General features: G+C 35.3%; 1 long non-coding RNA gene across 7 annotated transcripts; it reads left to right on the top strand.

Moving 5' to 3' along the window:
- The first annotated feature begins 17938 nt into the window (after nucleotides 1–17938).
- On the top strand, nucleotides 17939–21920 carry LOC139866431 (uncharacterized). Of its 7 annotated transcripts, none has more exons than XR_011765447.1 (11): nucleotides 17939–18247; nucleotides 18365–18423; nucleotides 18525–18600; nucleotides 18717–18780; nucleotides 18893–18975; nucleotides 19143–19283; nucleotides 19373–19424; nucleotides 19681–19794; nucleotides 20321–20413; nucleotides 20638–21363; nucleotides 21595–21920. It is a non-coding gene; the product is annotated as an uncharacterized lncRNA (long non-coding RNA). The 7 variants fall into 7 exon arrangements; XR_011765445.1 differs by having other exon boundaries at nucleotides 17965–18040; nucleotides 18162–18423; XR_011765442.1 differs by having other exon boundaries at nucleotides 17939–18423.
- The last annotated feature ends 402 nt before the right edge of the window (nucleotides 21921–22322 follow it).

The raw sequence follows: 22322 nt of genomic DNA, 5'->3' as shown, positions 1-22322 counted from the left end.
TCCTGACGAATATGAGTTGATAAATAGAGTTTTATCATTATTGAATAATATAGATAAAACGACTCGATTATGTGAAGCGTACGAGTGAAGTTATCACTAAATAGTGAAATGAAAATGACATGTTTCATCATAACTTTTGACTAGTCATGGTTGAATTTAGAAAATAAGGTGCGTCTTAACCTTTGACGTGGTCACGTTTGAATTCCGGAATTCAAGAGATTTAAAGGAAATCTTCGAAATCTAAAAGATTTGATTCTTCGACGAGTAAGGAAATTAAGATCTCTATAATTAAATGCGATGATCTGTATCGATTGCTTTGTCTGGTATCTTCACTATAAATGAACTTCTTCCGTTCCCTTATTTTCATCATTCCTATACTTTCATTCTTAATTCTTACTTCTAAAAGGTTGGAAAAATGCTTCATCCAGTTCTACTCCTTGATATTTTCTTAATTATCTTTTCTATCATCCTTCTTTTTAATCTTCCACCAGAAGAATCTGGTTACTTCTACTATTACCTTGGGGTGATACTATTCTTAATTCTACCGTGTCTTTATATTGCTATTCGTATTAATATCCATGGTTTGTAATTTATGTGTTGTTATCGGGCTTTATATTCTCCCTTATATTTTGGAGTCCCTGCTTTCGTCTTCTATAAACATTGTCATTCACAGTTAATGCTCTCTCTTATTTGCTGCAATTTATACCCTCTTTCTATTTCGAAGTTCCATGCTTTTGTTTTCTTTTCGCAAGTAAAGGTCCAGAATTTGTAGGTATGGAGTTTCGAATGAACATGACTAATGTTCTAAGAGAGAGATTGTAATAGTACGATTTTGATTTGATAAACTACCAGAATTCAAGAGAAAAGATAGAACTATCAAGAAAATATGTTCTTGATATGTTTATAGATTAGATAGAACGTAAGAGTCGTGTAACATGACACATGATGACGTTATGATCTGTGAATCATCACGTCCCATTAGAAACTCAGCATGACTTAAAGTAATATAATAACGTTGATCAAGTGTCATTATATTATACTAACTCATGCATCAGTTTCCCAACATTACTTCAATAACATTCATATATTAAGCTCGAAAGTTTACAGAATATAGAAACTAACAGTTTCTATATGATGTACACTGATAGCACGAAGAGATTAATAATTTCAGATAAGAATAGTTATGAAAATATCTTCAGAAATATGGAGGATATTTATTATGAAAGATACGATAATATCTTTGAATATCTAAGATCAGAGGATGATGGAAGCTATTGTCCGCAATGGTTTAGAGTAAGGAGCAAGATATTCGCTAAAGACTTCAGCAGGCATTGAATCATTTGGATTCTTTGAAGTCAAACTTATTCTTTGTGATTTGTCCACGGCTTCCTTCATAGTTTCGCAATATCCACTTTTCGGTACTAAATTTTCTATTGAGTGTTTCCAATACTCCATTCTTTATCATCAAACTTTCGACGGTTAAGGTCGTTTACGGTTGTCTACGGTTTCTGCTGCTTCATTCAGCTTCCTCAAAATTTGGAGTATTGATTCGTAGACTGGGTGCTTTTCAGAATTTCAGAATAAAAGATCATAATTCTAAGATATGAATGTCATATGCAAGGTTGCAAAATTCACTATTCGGGGATTAATCGGTCGGGACTTTGGAATGATTAATCGAAAATTCAGGGATTAATCGAAGATTAATCGAATTGTACTGTATACATTTAAATATTAAATTTTAAAAATTATATGTGTATCTATAGAATAAAATCATAAATATATATATAATTTTTAACATAATTGTCTAAAATTGTTCATTTTGCTTCAAAACTATAAAATTTTAACTTAAATTCATCTTACAATGTTAATCATTTTTTTTTTACTTTGACTGACTTTGATTACCAAATTCGATTTTGATCCCTTAATTGACGTTGACTCTTTAATTAAACGGATTTTTGGAAATCGGAACGGATTGCTCCTAAAAATGTTTAATCGAGGATTAATCGACGAATAATCGGGTTTTTTTACAACACTGGTCATATGTATACATATATCTGTTGTTGTAGACATGCTGCGAGATTTCAAAATACTGATTACAAATTCTCGATAATTAGAATGGCAATTTTCGTTATAAGATGTGAATGAGTATATGAATAGGGTTTCAATGAATATAATGATTTTTCAAAAAGTCCAAATTCATTGAAGTTGCTGGTAAGTTTTACTACTAATGTGGTGGAATATAAACGGTTCCCCGGTAACGATGACGACAGGTAAACTTATATAACGAGGTTATAATAAGACTAATTCGAATGGAAGTCAAAGTTGATTTGCTGAAGCTATGACAAAATTGGCTAATTGGAAAAAGAGTTGAAATGTTATTTTTGGTAATAACAATGCCAAAGGAGCTAACACAGATACGTGTTAATCGTTAACTCAGGTTTTGAGTGTTTTTAGGTGCATAACTATATGCAGTAATCTTTCCTTCCGTAGCTGAAGTGCGGTTGATTCATCCTCTCGATTGAGGTGTTTTCAAGAATCATGAAAGGTTTGAACGTAGATTGTAATCGTCAAGATTCAAATGAAGTTTAAGATGAAATCAAGTGGCAAACATGAAGAAATGTTTAGTTTCATATGTTATATTCAATATTTTAATTCTTTTTAATTGTCCAATGTTATTAGTCCACAGTCGATAGTCCAATAATTCATATATAATTTAATATATAATATTCGAATTAATTAATACGTATCGTGACCCGTGTACATATCTCAGACTCGATCACAACTCAAATTATATATATTATTGTAGAATCAACCTTAACCCTGTATAGTGAACTCGATCATTACTGCATATTGAGTGTCTATGGTTATTCCAAATAATATATATAAATGCGTCGATATGATATGTCAAAACCTTGTATACGTGTCCCGATATTTAAAGTGCATAAAATAAATAACAGAAATTAAATAACGATAAATAAAGTGCGTAAAGTAAATAACAGAAATTAAATGACGATAAATAAAATTGCGAGAATGTAAATTGCGATAAATAAATTGCGATAAAATGTAATATGGAATTAACAGTTAGCTAAGAACTGTTAGCTAGGATTTTGTTAGTGTGGATTCTTAATAGAATTTCTCATAATTAAATTGTTTGTTTCTAACAAATTTTATTTTGTCCAATGTTTTCTTCATTATGCCACTTGTTGGATTCTGATAAATGAAAATCCAAATATGAAATTGAATGAAAATGGTTATTCTGTGATGAACGGATTCGTACTTCTGTGATTGTAAGTAGGATAGTAAATGACTATTGAATCAGATTCGAAGAATGTACAATGTAACTTATTAATGTGAAATCTAAATATTCCTCGGGTATTACCTACCCGTTAAAATATTTTTACCATTAACAGTTTGTACGAAAGAATTTTTAATTACAATCTTTATGAAAATATACTTACATATATATATTTTCTTCAGATGTAATATAGATTTAATGAGTTAATATGATATTAATCTCATTTTGCTTTATTGTTAGAACAAGAATATATAATCTCTAAAACATTAGAGATTACATAATCGCCATACTGAAAGAAGATAATTGATGTAGAACGATACATAGAACGATGATTATACACGAGGTACGAAATGAGATGTTGAGGCGTGTGATGTTGAAACTTGGGTTGTTGGTGGTACTGGTGTTGCCGGTGCTGTTGCTGAAGCTGGTAGGTTTTGCACCACGTTTTCCAAATTAATTACTCGAGCGTGAAGTTCGTTGACTTCTTCGATTGCTCCAGGATGATTGTCGGTAAGAACGAGCGAATGAATAAGGTTTAGAATATGAGATAGTATGTAATCATGACAAGATATTCAGGAAATGAAGGTGAAAATGGTGTTTCGGGCTAGTTCGCCGGTAAGTGCTTCAAGTTCTTCACCAGGATATGAATTCGGTTGGTGGAGGGGATCGCCTTCTTCGCGTCTCCATTGATTAAGTCGTCTACGAACCCAACAGATGAATTGGGGATGGATGATCTGTTGATTCATTCTGGTGACACTGCTTTCGAAGCTTAGGTGAAACTCCATATTGGAATAGCTGTCGGAATAACTATCAGAATAGCTATCGAAATCTGAGGGACTCGGACTGGTGGAGGGATTCATCTCGTACGATCAGATGATGGATTTTCGATAAGAAATAGATTATAGGATGTAGATTAGTACCCTGCAATACATGATTTACATATGCATACATAATACCAAAATCCCATAAGTTACGGAGAAATCTACGGAAGCTGTCAGTCAAAGGTAACAATAACAGACACGCTAAGATATGAATTTATCTATACACAGTCTATGCAATAGAGGCAGTAAGACGTGTCTAGACATTAAGGATGATAAGAAAATAATTTTTCGACACTAATGATAAGCAAAACTTTTGACATGCAGACACGGTCGAAGTCCAGACTCACTAATGCATTCTAACGACTTATCAGTTATACACACTAATGCAGACCTGGTTCGCTAAGACCACTGCTCTGATACCAACTGTAAAGACCCGTCCTAATCCATCTGGACAAAGTCCATATCGATTATAAATGATTCACAACAGTTGATTACATCGCGAGGTACTTGACCTCTATATGATATATTTTACAAACATTGCATTCGTTTTTGAAAAGACAATTTTTCATTACATCGAAAGTTGACAACATGCATACCATTTCGTAATATATCTTACTATAATTGACTTAATAATAATCTTGATGAACTCAACGACTCGAATGCAACGTCTTTTGAAATATGTCATGAATGACTCCAAGTAATATCTCTAAGATGAGCAAATGCACAGCGGAAGATTTCTTTCATACCTGAGAATAAACATGCTTTAAAGTGTCAACCAAAAGGTTGGTGAGTTCATTAGTTTAACATAAATAATCATTTCATAATTTTTATAGACCACAAGATTTCATATTTCCATTTCTCATAAACATACGTCCCATGCATAGAGACAAAAAAATATCATTCATATGGATTGAACACCTGGTAACCGACATTCACAATATGCATATAAGAATATCCCCATCATTCCGGGATCCTCCTTCGGACATGATATAAATTTCAAAGTACTAAAGCATCCGGTACTTTGGATGAGGCTTGTTGGGCCCGATAGATCTATCTTTAGAATTCGCGTCAATTAGGGTGTCTGTTCCCTAATTCTTAGATTACCAGACTAAAAGGGGCATATTCGATTTCGATCATTCAACCATATAATGTAGTTTCAATTACTTGTGTCTATTTCATAAAACAGTTGTAAAAGTTGCGCATGTATTCTCAGCCCAAAAATATAAAGGGTAAAAAGACAAATGAAACTCACCGTATTGTATTTTGTAGTAAAAATACATATGACGACATTTGAACAAGTGTAGGGTTGACCTCGGATTCACGAACCTATATCAAGTATATATATTAACATATAAATATGAAAACAATTAAGTTTATATATTTTATAATGTAATAAGATTAATATCTTTGTATATAATTATATTAATACTTATAATTTGTTATAATACTTATATGTTATATAATTTAATTAATGTTATATCAATATAAATAATATTATATTAGTTAATATTTTAAAAGCATAATATTATGTAATATTCGTATACTTATCATATATATAAATATATTTTTATATAGATATCTTTTGTTTGTAAAAAAAATTACTAATTATAATAATACTAAGTTAATGATAATAATAATAATGATAATAAATATAATAATGAAATTTATAATAATAATGATAAAAATAATTATAATAATGTTAGTAATAATAATAAAAATGATAAAATAGTAATAATACTAATAAAAATAATAGTAATAATTATAATGTTAATATTAATAATGATAATAAGAATAATATTTGATTTTATGATTATAACTTTTATCATTCCTTTTTATTATGTCTTTATAATAATAGCATCGTTCTCAATACTTAATATCTTATTTATATCACTAAGCATAACCATAACCATACTTATTTTTTTTTTATCTTAATATACTTTCTTTTATATCATAATAATAATAATAATAATAATAATAATAATAATAATAATAATAATAATAATAATTGAAGTATTATACCTAACAGATGTGGGTTTGGCCCAAATATTCGGCCCAAGTTTAAATTCAGAATTATACTAGCCCAAGTTAACATTAATCTGATCCAGTATATATTATTTAATCCATAATTGAAAACAGATCAGGGAGTCATGGTTCCAAAGCATCCTAGATCCGAATTAAGATCGTAATATCCTCAATCACCATCTTAGCGGCGTGTTCATCCACAATTCATTGCACCGATCAATCATAGTCTCAGTTTTGGGGGTCCTGCTCGTCGACCGTAGCAGGAACAGGAAATCGATTATCATTAGGGATCGGGTAATAGAAAGTTACAGCAAAATTAATCAATCAATAGGTCATCGGGTTAACAATCAATCAATAAATCATCAGTTCATCAATAAATCCGGTAAGTGATTGGTTTATTAATTTCCTTAATTTCTTAAATCTTCTTGTATGTACTGTATTCTTATTTGGTCGAATTTAGAGTAACAATTAACATTGTTCTTGGTGGATTTGTTGATTGGGATCGACAAAGATAATGAGGAGTATTGGTGTTTTGTTTAGTGGGTGTCGGTGTAAAAAGGGATAAATAATATAAATTGTATGTTGTAGCTGTAAGTAGCCTGATTCGAGTAGTAGTAATAAATAAAAATATATTGAGTTAGCAGGTGCAGGTCCAATGATTGTTTTGGTGCTTTTTGAATTCAAACAGGAACAGAAACATATCAAAGTGATCGGCCTGTTGATGGTTTACGGATAAAAGGGAGAGAGAAAAGAGATAGAGTTGATTCACAATGGTTGATGTCGTGGTATCGGGTTTCAAATGGTGATGATGGTATTGATGGGGCTAACGAATGTAGCGACCCTGAAAAATCGTCAAATGACGGCGTCATCTACGTATGGTCCCATTACATGGTCGTAAGTCTTTATAACAAAGTTTGACCGAAAAATATGTCGCATTCATTTCATAAATAAGGATGTTTCAAAGTTTACAAAAGTAGTTTCCATAACAAGTACATAACAATGTTTAAAGTTTGTATGAAACACGTGCGACACAACTAAAAGTAGTCAAAAAGACGCTCCACGTATGCAAGTATACTCGACATCCAATGCAAGTATCAAAAAGTATGAGCGGAAGCATGTATCACCTAAGTTCAAGGACCTGAGAAAAACATAGAGAATCTGTCAACGAAAACGTTGGTGAAATCATAGGTTTAAATAAGTAAGTGAGTAAAAGTAAGTTGAACCACAAGATTTGCAACATCGATAAAGTCATAGTACATTCTAAAAGTTAATATTCACGAGCACTCAATTATCAAAGCTTAACATTCCGTCCGTTGAACCCCGTAATAATAGTGTTAGAACATACACTGTTTCCCGAAAATATATTTCACCCGTAGACGGTAGCGAACCGTCCGAAGTGAGGGTTTGTCAAACCCATATGGCCATATAACATAAGTTCTCGCTTACACCTTCTGATGTAACTAATGATAATCGAATTGAGGATTTGTGTTCAAACTCGTATGTAGAATGTTTGTTTTCCCTGTACTTGTGTTCACGTAGTTTAAAAGAACGTTTATGTTTTCTCATCCCAAAAGTAAGTTCAAAAAGAGTAAAAGTGGGACTATGATCTCACCTTGTATGCACGAACCAAAAAGTACTTCGACAAGTAACGTGTGCAAAGAATAATGCTAGTCTTGACCTAAACAAATAGGTTGTATCAATAACGATAGTCACGAAGGGTCAAAGATGTTCAATTAGTCCTATGGCTCGTTACGACTCGATTATGTAGCATGTGAATCAAATTGTCACGTTTCATGCACGATACAAGTATAAAAGCATGTTAGAACGATTGCACAACCATTTGGTTAAGTTTGATTAAAAGTCAACTTGGTCGGGTCAAAGTCAACGAAAAAGTCAACATGTTCGGGTCGGGTCCCGAACTATTTTTCCGAGGTTTTTAATCATATATGAGCATGTTAGAACAAGTTTCATGTGAATCGAAGGTCCGTAGTATGCCAAACATTTTTCGTATTTTGGACATGGAGGTCAGAACCTGACCACGGCATATGCCGCGCCGCGGCCAGAGGTGTCGCGCCGCGACATTAGGCGTGGCCTGGCACCTGGTCAGTTTTAAATGTTCAAGTCTTGGTCAAAACTTCAAACAACCATAAAACGCAAACCGTAAACAACTAGAAGGCGCATCTTATACCGTTGGAAAGCTCTTTTGACAAGGAACACAACTAAACATGTATCATCAATCAAAAACATCATTTTCAACAACCAATTTCTCGTCAAGTGATCAATAAAAGTCTATTTTCAAATTTTCAAGTTCATCAAATGCATTTTGAGTTTCGGGAATCCAATTCTCACATATGATATGCCGTTTTGAAGGTAATGAGGCATACATTACAACTAAACACTAACAATTAACATTCCATGGCATTCAAGCATCCAAAAATTCATGTCAAGAACCATCAACCCTAGTCAAACATCTCAAAATCAATAATCATGCTTTTGAAGTTTTCTTAATCAACCTACACATCAAATTGAAGCTAGTGATACTAGGAACACAATTAGAACATGAACTTTTAACATCTAACAACATATGATCATCCAAAATTCAAGAACAACACACCAAAATTCAAGTTCATGCTAGTTATACTAAAACAATGAGATCGAGCATACAAATTACATACACGACATCACAATGAGCCATAGACACTAACTAACACCATTTCAAGTCAAAAACACGAATTTAGAGAAATCTAGAGTTTTAGAAATGTTACCCAAACGAGATGAAGTTGGTACCAAAATGAATAGGATGAAGAGAGGATCACGAATATGTAATTTATTTTGTTGTAAGCCTCCTAGATTGAATTTAGATGATGATTGAATGAATATGGAAATTGGGTGTGTGTTCTTGCTAGAGAGAAAGAGAGAGATGGAGATGAAAATGAATGGGTGAAAGGGGTTTGACCCTTTGACCTAGTCAAGGGTTTGATCCCTTGTCAAGTTTAGTCCCTCAACTTTCGTTCGGGTGCGTGAATTACCTAAACGAGATAATTTAAAACGCGTATCAACGGGAGATGTTATAAACATATAACAGACTTTATATTAGTATAACGGAAAAGTAAATGGAAAAAGGCGGGATGTTACATTACCTACTCCTTAAAAGAAATTTCGTCCCGAAATTTAAGTAGGCGTAGTAGTCGTTGTTTCTTCCTCGAGATCTTGCGTTTCCGAATTCACGAATAGATGAGGATACTTCCTTTGCATTTGATCTTGTCTTTCCCAAGTAAACTCGGGTCCCCTTTTGGCGTTCCAACGGACTTTAACAATCGGGATTCGGCTTTGTTTCAATGTCTTGACGGAGGTGTCCACAATTTCAACCGGTTCCTCCACAAAATGAAGTTTGTCATCAATAGTAAGTTCCTCGAGAGGAATGACGATATCGGGTTCGGCAAGACACTTCTTCAAGTTAGATACATGGAAAGTAGGATGAACGAAGTTCAATTGAGGCGGAAGATCTAAACGATACGCAACGGTTCCAATACGCTCCAAGATTTCGAAAGGACCAATATACCTTGGATTCAGCTTCCCGCGTTTCCCAAAACGGATTACACCTTTCCAAGGCGCGACTTTTAACATTACTCGGTCACCGACTTGAAATTCAAGATCGTTGCGTCGTTTGTCGGTATAGCTCTTTTGACGACTTCGGGCCGTCCTAAGCCTATCTCGGATTTGAACGATTTTCTCGGTGGTTTCGTGAATGAGTTCGGGTCCAGTGATTTGTACGTCGCCTACTTCGGCCCAACAAAGAGGTGAACGGCATTTTCGGCCATATAGCGCTTCAAAAGGTGCGACTTTAATACTCGCGTGATAACTATTGTTGTAAGAGAACTCGGCGAGAGGTAAGTGCTTGTCCCAAGCTTTTCCGAAATCACCCACGCAAGCTCGTAACATGTCCTCTAAGGTTTGAATTGTACGTTCGCTTTGTCCATCGGTTTGAGGATGATATGCGGTGCTCATGTCTAAACGCGTTCCCAATGCTTCTTGCAAAGTACGCCAAAATCTAGAAACGAAACGGCCATCTCGGTCGGAGATAATCGATAAAGGTACACCGTGTCGGGCTACGATCTCCTTAATGTAAAGTTGTGCAAGTTTCTCCATTTTGTCCATTTCTTTCATGGCAAGGAAGTGTGCGGATTTGGTGAGACGGTCAACAATAACCCAAATGGTATCATAACCGCCCGTCGTTTTTGGTAGCTTGGTGATAAAATCCATCGTTATCCTTTCCCACTTCCATTGCGGAATCTCGGGTTGTTGGAGTAGTCCGGACGGTCTTTGGTGTTCGGCTTTGACTTTGGAACATGTCAAACACTTGAAAACATAAGTAGCTACGTCCCTTTTGATGTTCGGCCACCAATATAGTTGTTTAAGGTCGTGGTACATCTTATTGGCACCGGGATGAATCGAGTATCGTGACTTATGGGCTTCATCTAAAATAAGGCTTCGTAGGTCCCCATAACTAGGCACCCAAATCCTTCCGGCATAATATCGGAGTCCGATCTCCCTAATTTCGAATCGAGAGACGAGAATGTTCAAGAGCTCGTGTGAAAGGTTTTCATCCTTGAGAGCCTCATCTTGGGCTACCCGAATTTGGCTATTAAGGTTCGTGTGAATGGTGATGTTTAAGGCTCGGACACGAAGAGGCACCGCTCTTTCTTTTCGACTTAAGGCATCGGCTACTACATTTGCCTTCCCGGGATGGTAACGAAGCTTGCAATCGTAATCGTTTAAGGTTTCAATCCACCGTCGTTGTCTCATGTTTAGTTGCTTTTGATCGAAAATGTGTTGGAGACTTTTGTGGTCGGTGAAGATAGTACTCTTGGTTCCATAAAGATAGTGTCTCCACATTTTAAGTGCGAAGACAACGGCTCCAAGTTCGAGATCATGAGTCGTGTAGTTCCGTTCATGAATTTTTAGTTGTCGACAGGCATAAGCAATGACTTTATTCCGTTGCATCAATACACATCCAAAACCATGTTTCGAGGCATCGCAATATACAACAAAATCATCATTGCCTTCGGGGAGTGACAAGATAGGAGCGGTGGTTAGCTTTGTCTTCAAGATTTGAAACGCGGATTCTTGCTCGGTCGCCCAAATGAATTTCTTTCCCTTGTGAGTTAAAGCGGTTAGAGGACGTGCAACCAAAGAGAAGTTTTCGATGAATCTACGATAGTACCCGGCGAGACCCAAGAATTGACGAATGTGAGTAGGAGTAGTAGGAGTCTCCCATTTACTAATGGCTTCGATTTTCGTTGGATCGACTTTAATACCTTGGTCACTTACAACATGACCAAGAAATTGAACTTCCTTTAACCAAAATTCACACTTGGAGAATTTGGCATAGAGTTGTTCTTGTCTTAAAAGTTCAAGCACAAGTCGGAGGTGTTCCTCGTGTTCTTCTTCGCTTTTTGAATAGACTAAAATATCATCGATGAACACGATAACGAATTTGTCAAGATACGGTTTGCACACGCAGTTCATAAGATCCATGAACACCGCCGGTGCGTTAGTGAGACCAAATGGCATTACAAGAAATTCATAACTACCATAACGAGTTCGGAAAGCGGTTTTGGAGACATCTTCCCCCTTAACCCTTAATTGATGATAACCCGAGCGGAGATCGATTTTTGAATATACACAAGACCCTTGTAGTTGATCAAAGAGGTCATCGATGCGAGGAAGAGGATATCGGTTCTTAACCGTCAATTTATTTAGTTCACGATAATCGATGCACATTCGTAGGGATCCGTCTTTCTTCTTAACAAACAAAATCGGAGCGCCCCAAGGTGAATGGCTAGGTTAGATAAAACCACGATCAAGTAGTTCTTGGATTTGACTTTGCAATTCTTGCATTTCGGATGGAGCGAGTCTATATGGTGCACGTGCTACGGGTGCGGCTCCTGGAATAAGATCGATTTGAAATTCAACCGGTCGATGAGGTGGAAGACCCGGTAATTCGTCGGGAAATACATCGGAAAAGTCACTAACAATTGGCACATCTTCGATGCGCTTTTCGTCGGCCTCGACTTTCTTAACGTGAGCAAGAATCGCGAAACAACCCTTGCGAAGTAGCTTTCGAACTTTAAGGCACGAAACGAGATTGAGTCCGGTGCAATTTTTGTCGCCATAGACAATCAATGGTTCACCATTCTCGATAGGAATTCGGATTGCGTGAAGATCGCAAAGAATGTGAGATTTATTTTTGACCATCCAATTCATACCGATTATTACATCAAAACTCCCTAATTCCATGGGTATCAAGTCAATTTCAAATTCCTTACCCAAAATGTTCAAAGTACACCCCCGGTAATATGTGTCGGCACTTAAGAGTTTTCCGTCGGCCACTTCGATGGAATAAGTAGTATCTAAAGGGTGTGGTGGAGTGCAAAGGGTAGGAGCCAAAGTCTTAGACACAAAACATTTATCGGCACCCGAATCGAATAAGCAAGTAACATAAGAGTTGTTGAGAAGAAACGTACCTGTGACTAGTTCATTGTCATCTCGGGCTTCCTCGGTGTTGATGTTAAAGGCTCGGCCTCGGTTGTTGGGGTTGGCTTTCTTTTTCGGGCATTCATTCTTATAATGGCCCGTTTGGCCACATTCGTAACAAGTGACCGTTTTTGGAGGATTGGGCCCCTTTCGAGCAACGGGGGCGGTGCTTGTGCAATTGTTGGCCCTATGACCAACACCTTGGCAACGGTGACAAACTAGCTTGTTACATTCGCCGTGATGATGCTTGTGGCATTTGTTGCAAAAAGGTAAGTTTCCGACATAACCCTTCTTGCCGTCGTTGTTGAAAGGCTTTTTGGTGAAGGTGTTGTTGTTGTAGTTGGTTGATGGAGTGGCTTCCCATTTCCTTTTGTTGCCACCCGACTTGTCCTCGGCCTTAGGAGCTGGCACTTCGATTTCGTCAACCGTTTCGATTAATTGGCGGGCCATGTTCATAGCGGCTTGATGAGTAGCGGGTTTGGATGACATCACCCCTTGTTTGATGCTTTTTGGAAGACCGAGCATGTAGAGCTCAATCCTTTGAGATTCGGGGTTAACAAGATTAGGACACATCAAGGATAGTTCGGCGAAGCGTTGATTATAAGCTTTAATATCGTTCCCAACCACTTTCAAAGCTCTTAGTTCTTCCTCAAGCTTTCGGGTTTCTTCGCGCGGAAAATATTCAACAATCATCTTTTCCCTTAGATCGGCCCAAGAGAGGGCATGAGCTTCATCGGTACCCACCGATTGAACATAGGTGTTCCACCATGTTAGAGCAATTCCGGAGAAAGTGTGGGTGGAGTATTTGACTTTATCTTGGTCTCGACATCCGCTTATACTAAAGACGGCCTCGGTTTGTTCAAACCAACGAGTAAGCACAACCGGTCCCCCGGTTCCATCATAAGTGTGAGGTTTGCACCCCATGAAAGCTTTGTAGGAGCACCCTTCGCTAGAGTTACCGGCTCCTTGGTTATTGTTGTTGTGGTTGTTGTTATTGTTGTTGTTAGACGAGTGACCGGCCATGGCCGCATCCACGGCGGTGGCTATCATGCGTTGTAAGGCTTGTTTGGGAGTTTCATTGCGTCGTACACGGCGAGGAGGCATTGTTCCTTCAAAACAAAAAAATACCGTTGGTTAGTATTCTAAATAATACTAACCGTGATATGGAATAAAGGTAGAGAGAAAATTATCCTTGACCCGCCTTAAATTCTTTATGTCATAATGTCGGAATGTTCATATGTGTCACCGTAATATAATCCCGGAAATTATATTACCCTAACTCATATGTGCATGCGACATTACTTCATATAGTCAAGGTGGCGTGCCAATTTAATTATACAACGCGAGATTAAGATAGAATAAGAGTAGATATGAGTAAGAGAGTTCGAGTATAAATGCACAAGTAGTCAAGTAATTCCTATGTCAAGTCTATATGCCGGTTGTAGTCTAGACTCACCAATGTACCCTATGACTCGGGGTTGACACCAATGAACTCTAAATCCCTACAACCAAAGCTCTGATACCACTTGTAGCGACCCCGACAAATCGTCAAATGACGGCGTCATCTACGTATGGTCCCATTACATGGTCGTAAGTCTTTATAACAAAGTTTGACCGAAAAATATGTCGCATTCATTTCATAAATAAGGATGTTTCAAAGTCTACAAAAGTAGTTTCCATAACAAGTACATAACAATGTTTAAAGTTTGTATGAAACACGTGCGACACAACTAAAAGTAGTCAAAAAGACGCTCCACGTATGCAAGTATACTCGACATCCAATGCAAGTATCAAAAAGTATGAGCGGAAGCATGTATCACCTAAGTTCAAGGGCCTGAGAAAAACATAGAGAATCTGTCAACAAAAACGTTGGTGAAATCATAGGTTTAAATAAGTAAGTGAGTAAAAGTAAGTTGAACCACAAGATTTGCAACATCGATAAAGTCATAGTACATTCTAAAAGTTAATATTCACGAGCACTCAATTATCAAAGCTTAACATTCCGTCCGTTGAACCCCGTAATAATAGTGTTAGAACATACACTGTTTCCCGAAAATATATTTCACCCGTAGACGGTAGCGAACCGTCCGAAGTGAGGGTTTATCAAACCCATATGGCCATATAACATAAGTTCTCGCTTACACCTTCTGATGTAACTAATGATAATCGAATTGAGGATTTGTGTTCAAACTCGTATGTAGAATGTTTGTTTTCCCTGTACTTGTGTTCACGTAGTTTAAAAGAACGTTTATGTTTTCTCATCCCAAAAGTAAGTTCAAAAAGAGTAAAAGTGGGACTATGATCTCACCTTGTATGCACGAACCAAAAAGTACTTCGACAAGTAACGTGTGCAAAGAACAATGCTAGTCTTGACCTAAACAAATAGGTTGTATCAATAACGATAGTCACGAAGGGTCAAAGATGTTCAATTAGTCCTATGGCTCGTTACGACTCGATTATGTAGCATGTGAATCAAATTGTCACGTTTCATGCAAGATACAAGTATAAAAGCATGTTAGAACGATTGCACAACCATTTGGTTAAGTTTGATTAAAAGTCAACTTGGTCAGGTCAAAGTCAACGAAAAAGTCAACATGTTCGGGTCGGGTCCCGAACTATTTTTCCGAGGTTTTTAATCATATATGAGCATGTTAGAACAAGTTTCATGTGAATAGGAGGTCCGTAGTATGCCAAACATTTTTCGTATTTTGGACATGGAGGTCAGAACCTGACCACGGCATATGCCGCGCCGCGGCCAGAGGTGTCGCGCCGCGACATTAGGCGTGGCCTGGCACCTGGTCAGTTTTAAATGTTCAAGTCTTGGTCAAAACTTCAAACAACCATAAAACGCAAACCGTAAACAACTAGAAGGCGCATCTTATACCGTTGGAAAGCTCTTTTGACAAGGAACACAACTAAACATGTATCATCAATCAAAAACATCATTTTCAACAACCGATTTCTCGTCAAGTGATCAATAAAAGTCTATTTTCAAATTTTCAAGTTCATTAAATGCATTTTGAGTTTCGGGAATCAATTCTCACATATGATATGCCGTTTTGAAGGTAATGAGGCATACATTACAACTAAACACTAACAATTAACATTCCATGGCATTCAAGCATCCAAAAATTCATGTCAAGAACCATCAACCCTAGTCAAACATCTCAAAATCAATAATCATGCTTTTGAAGTTTTCTTAATCAACCTACACATCAAATTGAAGCTAGTGATACTAGGAACACAATTAGAACATGAACTTTTAACATCTAACAACATATGATCATCCAAAATTCAAGAACAACACACCAAAATTCAAGTTCATGCTAGTTATACTAAAACAACGAGATCGAGCATACAAATTACATACACGACATCACAATGAGCCATAGACACTAACTAACACCATTTCAAGTCAAAAACACGAATTTAGAGAAATCTAGAGTTTTAGAAATGTTACCCAAATGAGATGAAGTTGGTACCAAAATGAAGAGGATGAAGAGAGGATCACGAATATGTAATTTATTTTGTTGTAAGCCTCCTAGATTGAATTTAGATGATGATTGAATGAATATGGAAATTGGGTGTGTGTTCTTGCTAGAGAGAAAGAGAGAGATGGAGATGAAAATGAATGGGTGAAAGGGGTTTGACCCTTTGACCTAGTCAAGGGTTTGATCCCTTGTCAAGTTTAGTCCCTCAACTTTCGTTCGGGTGCGTGAATTACCTAAACGAGATAATTTAAAACGCGTATCAACGGGAGATGTTATAAACATATAACGGACTTTATATTAGTATAACGGAAAAGTAAATGGAAAAAGACGGGATGTTACAACGAAAGTGGTGGCTCAATTGATCAACGAAGAAAATTGCAGTGGTGGTGAATTGATTTTTTTTTGAAATAAAGAGTATAAGGAAAATATATATACATATGTATAGTACTAGTGATGGGTTCACTTAATTTCAAATCAATATAATTGTATAAAGCATGTATGTGTGTATGTAATGTGCAGGAAACAAAAGTATAGTGGCTCACTGATGGTTGTGAGGGTTTCTTGGATGGTGGTTGCAGTTGAACACAACAAATGCAAAAGAGGATAGCAGGTGGCGGTTGTTATGATGGTGTTTGGTTGTAGTAGAAACCGAGTTAGCAGCAACAATAAGTATGGGTGATGATTTGTGATGTTAGTGTTGAACTGATCGAATCACAACTAGAAACATAAACAATTCATGATGGTATTGTATTGGTTTAGAGGTGATAACCGATGGTCTGGGTGTCAGTTTGTATGTTTCTTTGGTTCACAGAAATAGAACCAATAGTCAAATAGAAGTAGTAGTTGGTTTTTGTGATATTTTGAGTTGATAAGTGTGGTGGTGATTAGTAATCTAACATGGTGATGACAGTGTAAGATGGCGGTGACCGATTGTTCTTAAGAGTGATTCACAAAAGTGATGGTGATCGGTTGATCCAGGGAACGGAGAGAGTTATGGTGATTGTTTGAGGGAGAAAATGTAAGTAGTAGGTATATATGTTTTGAGATGCTTTAATGTGTCTATCTATATCAACAATATGTATACTTATTACATATATAAAATAATGGAATGAGTGGGCAATGAATGAATGAAACCAAAACATGCATAATATCAATCAATATATTCATGACAAAAGTTTTCAATTAGTAGCAGTGGAAAAATTTGTTTGTTTTGGTGATTCACATTTTCACGATGTAGTTGGTGAAAGGACAAAAGCAACACACAGACTAATCAATTTAAATGATGTAGTTGGTGAAAGGACAAAAGCAATATACAGACTAATCAATTTAAATTACAGATGATATTGAGGTGGACAAGTAACTGAATTGAAAGAGTGAAATAGTATCATTAATTTCAATCAATTAGCTACACTAATTGTCATTTAGAAATAATGAACAGCCAAAGGACTTAATTATTTTATCGACAGTTTTCTCGTACTATTATTTCATATTATATATATATATATATATATATATATATATATATATATATATATATATATACAATAGTCGTTCATGAATCATCGATAATGGTCGAAGGTCAATTGAATATATGAAACAGAATTCAAAATTTTTGAGACTCAACCTAACAGAATTTGCTTATAGTGTCGAGATCATATAAAGATCAAGTTTAAATTTGGTCTGAAATTTCCGGGTCGTCACACAAATTTCGCCACGTGTACCACTGAACAACAATCCGTCTTCAATTAAAAAAAAAAAAAATTTACGCATAACCCTAATTTTCATAAACTGCCTTCTTCACTCACGCTCCCTCTCCCCTCTAATATCTCACACACTTAACAAAATTTTCCGGCGAATATGGCCGCTACTCTACCGTAATTGACCTCTATACTACATCTAATTTATTCGTTACAATTTTATGCATCTATTGGTATATATTTTGTATAATATCTTAGCGATTTAGGGTTTGCAGTTTATAAAATCTCATGTTTGCAGCGATTCAACCTTCATCTTCATCTGCAATTTTACAGTTCATTAGGGTTCCTCCACTTGGCTAAAATCATCGATCTAAATCTATTGATGTAAGCCATCGCCGCTTGCACTATCGATCTAAATCCATTATGGTTCTGCTACTGCCGCATTTAACAGGTAATATGATTAACATAATTGTAAAGCTAACATTGTGACTGTATATGCAGGTGTGTTTCAATGAAATTAAATAGGATGTGATGGAAATCCAGAGTCACGATGATGTTTGGTAATTAAAAAAATCATTTAGCTAATTTATCTATCATTTAGCTAATTTATCACGGTAATTGTAAATTGTGTTTGTATGAATGTATGATTAATCTGTGACAGATAATGTTGTTGTTTATGATGCTCCTTCTACTTCTGCCAGGCAACTTGCTGCAATTACCGTAATTTGTTGCAAGTGGTATGTTCATTTGGATTTTCACTCAATTTTTTTATTTGGTATGTTTGGTTTCTCTTGGTATTGTTGTCATTGTTGCTATTTTACATCTGCTGCATTTGCCTCACCCGTTGTTGCAGGTTGTGGGTCTTTAGTGTCTGGATTCGTCATCATATACATTCTCTGATGCATTTGATTCGTCAGGTCACTATTCAAATCAGCGATGAAGTAACAAATGCTAAATTTTATACTTGATGCTAAATCCATCATTGTGTTTTTACCTTGCCTTGTTTCTTGACATTGTTGCTCCTACCAGATACAATAAAGCCAAGCAAGTTCATGTGGAATGTTAGCTTATTAATGGAGATGGAATATTTGTGGGTTGGACGTTGGTAACAGGTAAAATGGGCCGGGTTGAACCATTTGGTCATATTCCATCTCTTTTACTTATATCATTAAATATGTGATTTTAGTAACAGCTTAAAGTATCTATACATATATAACAGCTCATAAAATATGTTATTCGTGTTACATGATAAACCATATACATATCATTACATGTGTAGGTGGCAAGATGGGTGGGTTGAATGGTAGCAAGAGAAAGCGGCTTATGGTTGGAGCAGGTCATTTGTAGTATGGGTCACTAGATGACACTATTGTTGTTGGATTGATGGCATCGGCTATAAGAAATGGCTGATGCCTTTTCGGTCAGTTTTTCCACTTTCTAGCTTTTAAGCCGATATGTAGTTCAATTTGCTCTAAAGGGTGAAAATAAATCGAATACTATTTGTGATAGATACTAATGAAGATCATTAGATGGTGAACATTGGATATAAAGAAAATGAACGGTATGTTATTAAATTTGGTAAAGTAAGTCAAATACTAAAGTCAAGTTTGTGATTCTTTGGATGTCCGGCTAAGCTAACTAGCTAAGTGATTTCTTATAAATAAGTAATATAGCTGATTATATCATTTATATAGATTTGACGAAAAATTGAAAGTATCAACTACTTTGGTTGCATTCTTTGGTGTATTTTTTAAATTTGTCCTATAATTTCGTTATTGCATTCTTTGTATCTGAGAGAGCCACATCTTTGGTTGCAGGTGCATTATCCACCCAGGATGTCATAGCTGGTCAACTATTACATCCATGTGTTTCTATCCCAAGTGAATCTGCTCCTTCCTTTATTGATCATTCTGTGACACTTTAAGAAAATGGTATGTGCTATTTTGAATGATATATTTGTTTTAAACATTCCTATTCTATAGAACCAACTAAATGAAAAACACTCATCCCTATAGGAATGTTTTAAACATTCCTATTCTATGGAACTCAACAAGTAGGTTAATTTCTTAATCGGTAAGTTTTTACTCACTATTCATTATTTACTAATAAGTTAGCACGATCGCTTATCTTATACTAATTTTGTTAGAGAAAATGATATGTATTCTGTTTATCTACATTATATTTCTTCCTACTATATGTATCTCTTCATTCACAACCTGTATCAAGATTATTTATACGCTATATAGTTTTTTGTAACCTAGCATCACTGCTTTTTTTTATCAGATTATATATCAAATGGACATAACTGATGAAAAAAGTTTCTTTGAGCAGTGACAAACTATTTGATTTTGTGTTTTATCAACAAAAAAAATTCATCACCATGTGACCACACCACTCTTTGTATCAAAAATTTACAACCTGTAATTTAGGGTTTATGTTGCCTGTAATTTGTTACAGGTTAGCATGAACGGTTATGTTTTGGTTCTACATTGTTGCTACAACTGTATTATGAGAGGGATATTATAATGAGAGACTGTAATCGGTTTCCTGGCAAGTTTTCTTTCCCAAGAGTACATCTTTGAATTATGACAATCTTTAGCATAATGTGTCAAAATGAGCGGGGCGTAACAAAGTTGGATTACAATGGGTAATTAGTGATATGGGTCACTAGCTTTTTTGTTTCTTTTCCCTTCATGATCTAAATATGCCTAATATTCAACAGATAATTTAATTGGCTCAAAAAATATGATTTATTGAAAACTTTTTCAATACAGTTTGGGTGACTTTTGACACGTTTGACCTTCGACCAAAATTAGGCAAAACTGCTGCTTCTACCTTAGCATGAGATTTCATTTGTAAAGTTTATTCGAACATCTGATGGTGATGCACACACATTCTTGGTTTTTACATGATGCCAATGAATTAGGTATATTATGCTTTTCTGTATTTTTAGATTTATCACTTTATGTATTTAGGGAATGAGATCTTAAAATTTTTGGTGATTGTTTCAGCTGATTCTAAATAGATTTTGAAGTAAATAGTTAGAATTCTTTGAAACCTGGGCCACAAATCTTTAGGTTGCTTTCATTTGATACCACCCTTCATTCAAGCTAAGGCTAAAAAAAGTACTAATCTTACTGTTCAAAACAACTTATCAGTCAGGGGTTGAATCTGCATTAAAAAAAAACTTTAGCTCTACGACAATATCCTAAATGACATAAATGCTATTGTTAATAATACATTATTCCTCACTGTGTTCATTCATCAATTAGAAGCTTACATCGTTCCAGTTGAATTACGACAATGTTTTGTATCAAGGATATTAGGGTTTCTAAATACGTTTTACTGGAGCTAATATAAGTCGATGAATCATTTAGATAATCAATAAATTCGAGTTACCGGTTTTGAAGTTTAACTTTATTTTTTTGATAAATAATTGATATGTATTTTAGGGTTTAGGTATTGAAGATAATTGACTGCTTTCAACCATTTGTGTTTAGGTATATCTGATTTCAACTAATTTTTTTTTTATTTTTATTAATTTGGATTGGTAGATTTTTTATAAACCTCTAATGTTATTGTATTCAGTTATATCTTTTTACTTTTTACTAACTTCCTATGGTAGGTATTAGAATTTTATTTTGTTCCTCGATTGATTAATTAGTTGAATGCATTGAATTATCTTTCGTTTGATGTATTAACCTCCTAATAGCATACATTATTTTAAACAGTAGAACATGTGCACTTAAAAGGCTTGACTGAGCGGGTTTCATCATGTGTTCATCACTTATTTATTCTATAGTTTACATGATGTTATGACAAGTTCTCCACCGAACATGAATAATGATTCTAAATATCAAGCTGGAGATAAGCTTCTAATCCTATTTGGATTATCACTCAGGTAACTAGATGTAATACCTACTTTCTTTATTAGGATATGAATTAACTTCAGTAATTGGATTTGGTGGGGATTTATATAATTTTAATTCATCGGTGATGATGCATATTATATAATGTTATTTGTGAAATATGTATCAGTTGTTTAATGAATTTTTCAAGAGACATCAGCAATAATTCATTTAATGTATTTGTCTTAATCCAAACAAGTGATGCCTAAGAAGTTGTAGTTGCAACAATTATAGCTTATGTTGGTACTTCTTACACACCTTATATATATTCATATTCATACACTATTTATATGTAAAAGTTTAAAGTAGGCCATGAAAATAGGGCCTCCCGTGCAACGCAGCTAGTAAATTATATAGCAAATGTGAGCATGGAACAGTGGTTAAATGCGATTACTGTTGATTAAAGGGTCACGGGTATAATTGCCACATAACCCTTCCCCCTTTTACCTTTTCATTCTTTTTTTACTTTTTACCCCTTTAATCTCATTTTTTTTTCACTTTTCATAATTCAATCCTTAATATATTTTATTTTTAATTTAGTCCTATCACTC

The sequence above is a fragment of the Rutidosis leptorrhynchoides genome, chromosome 9 (genome assembly GCF_046630445.1).
Source record: "Rutidosis leptorrhynchoides isolate AG116_Rl617_1_P2 chromosome 9, CSIRO_AGI_Rlap_v1, whole genome shotgun sequence".
NCBI classification, from domain to species: Eukaryota; Viridiplantae; Streptophyta; class Magnoliopsida; order Asterales; family Asteraceae; genus Rutidosis; species Rutidosis leptorrhynchoides.
Note: the sequence above shows the minus strand (reverse complement) of the source record. Positions and strands in the feature narration are given on the sequence as shown.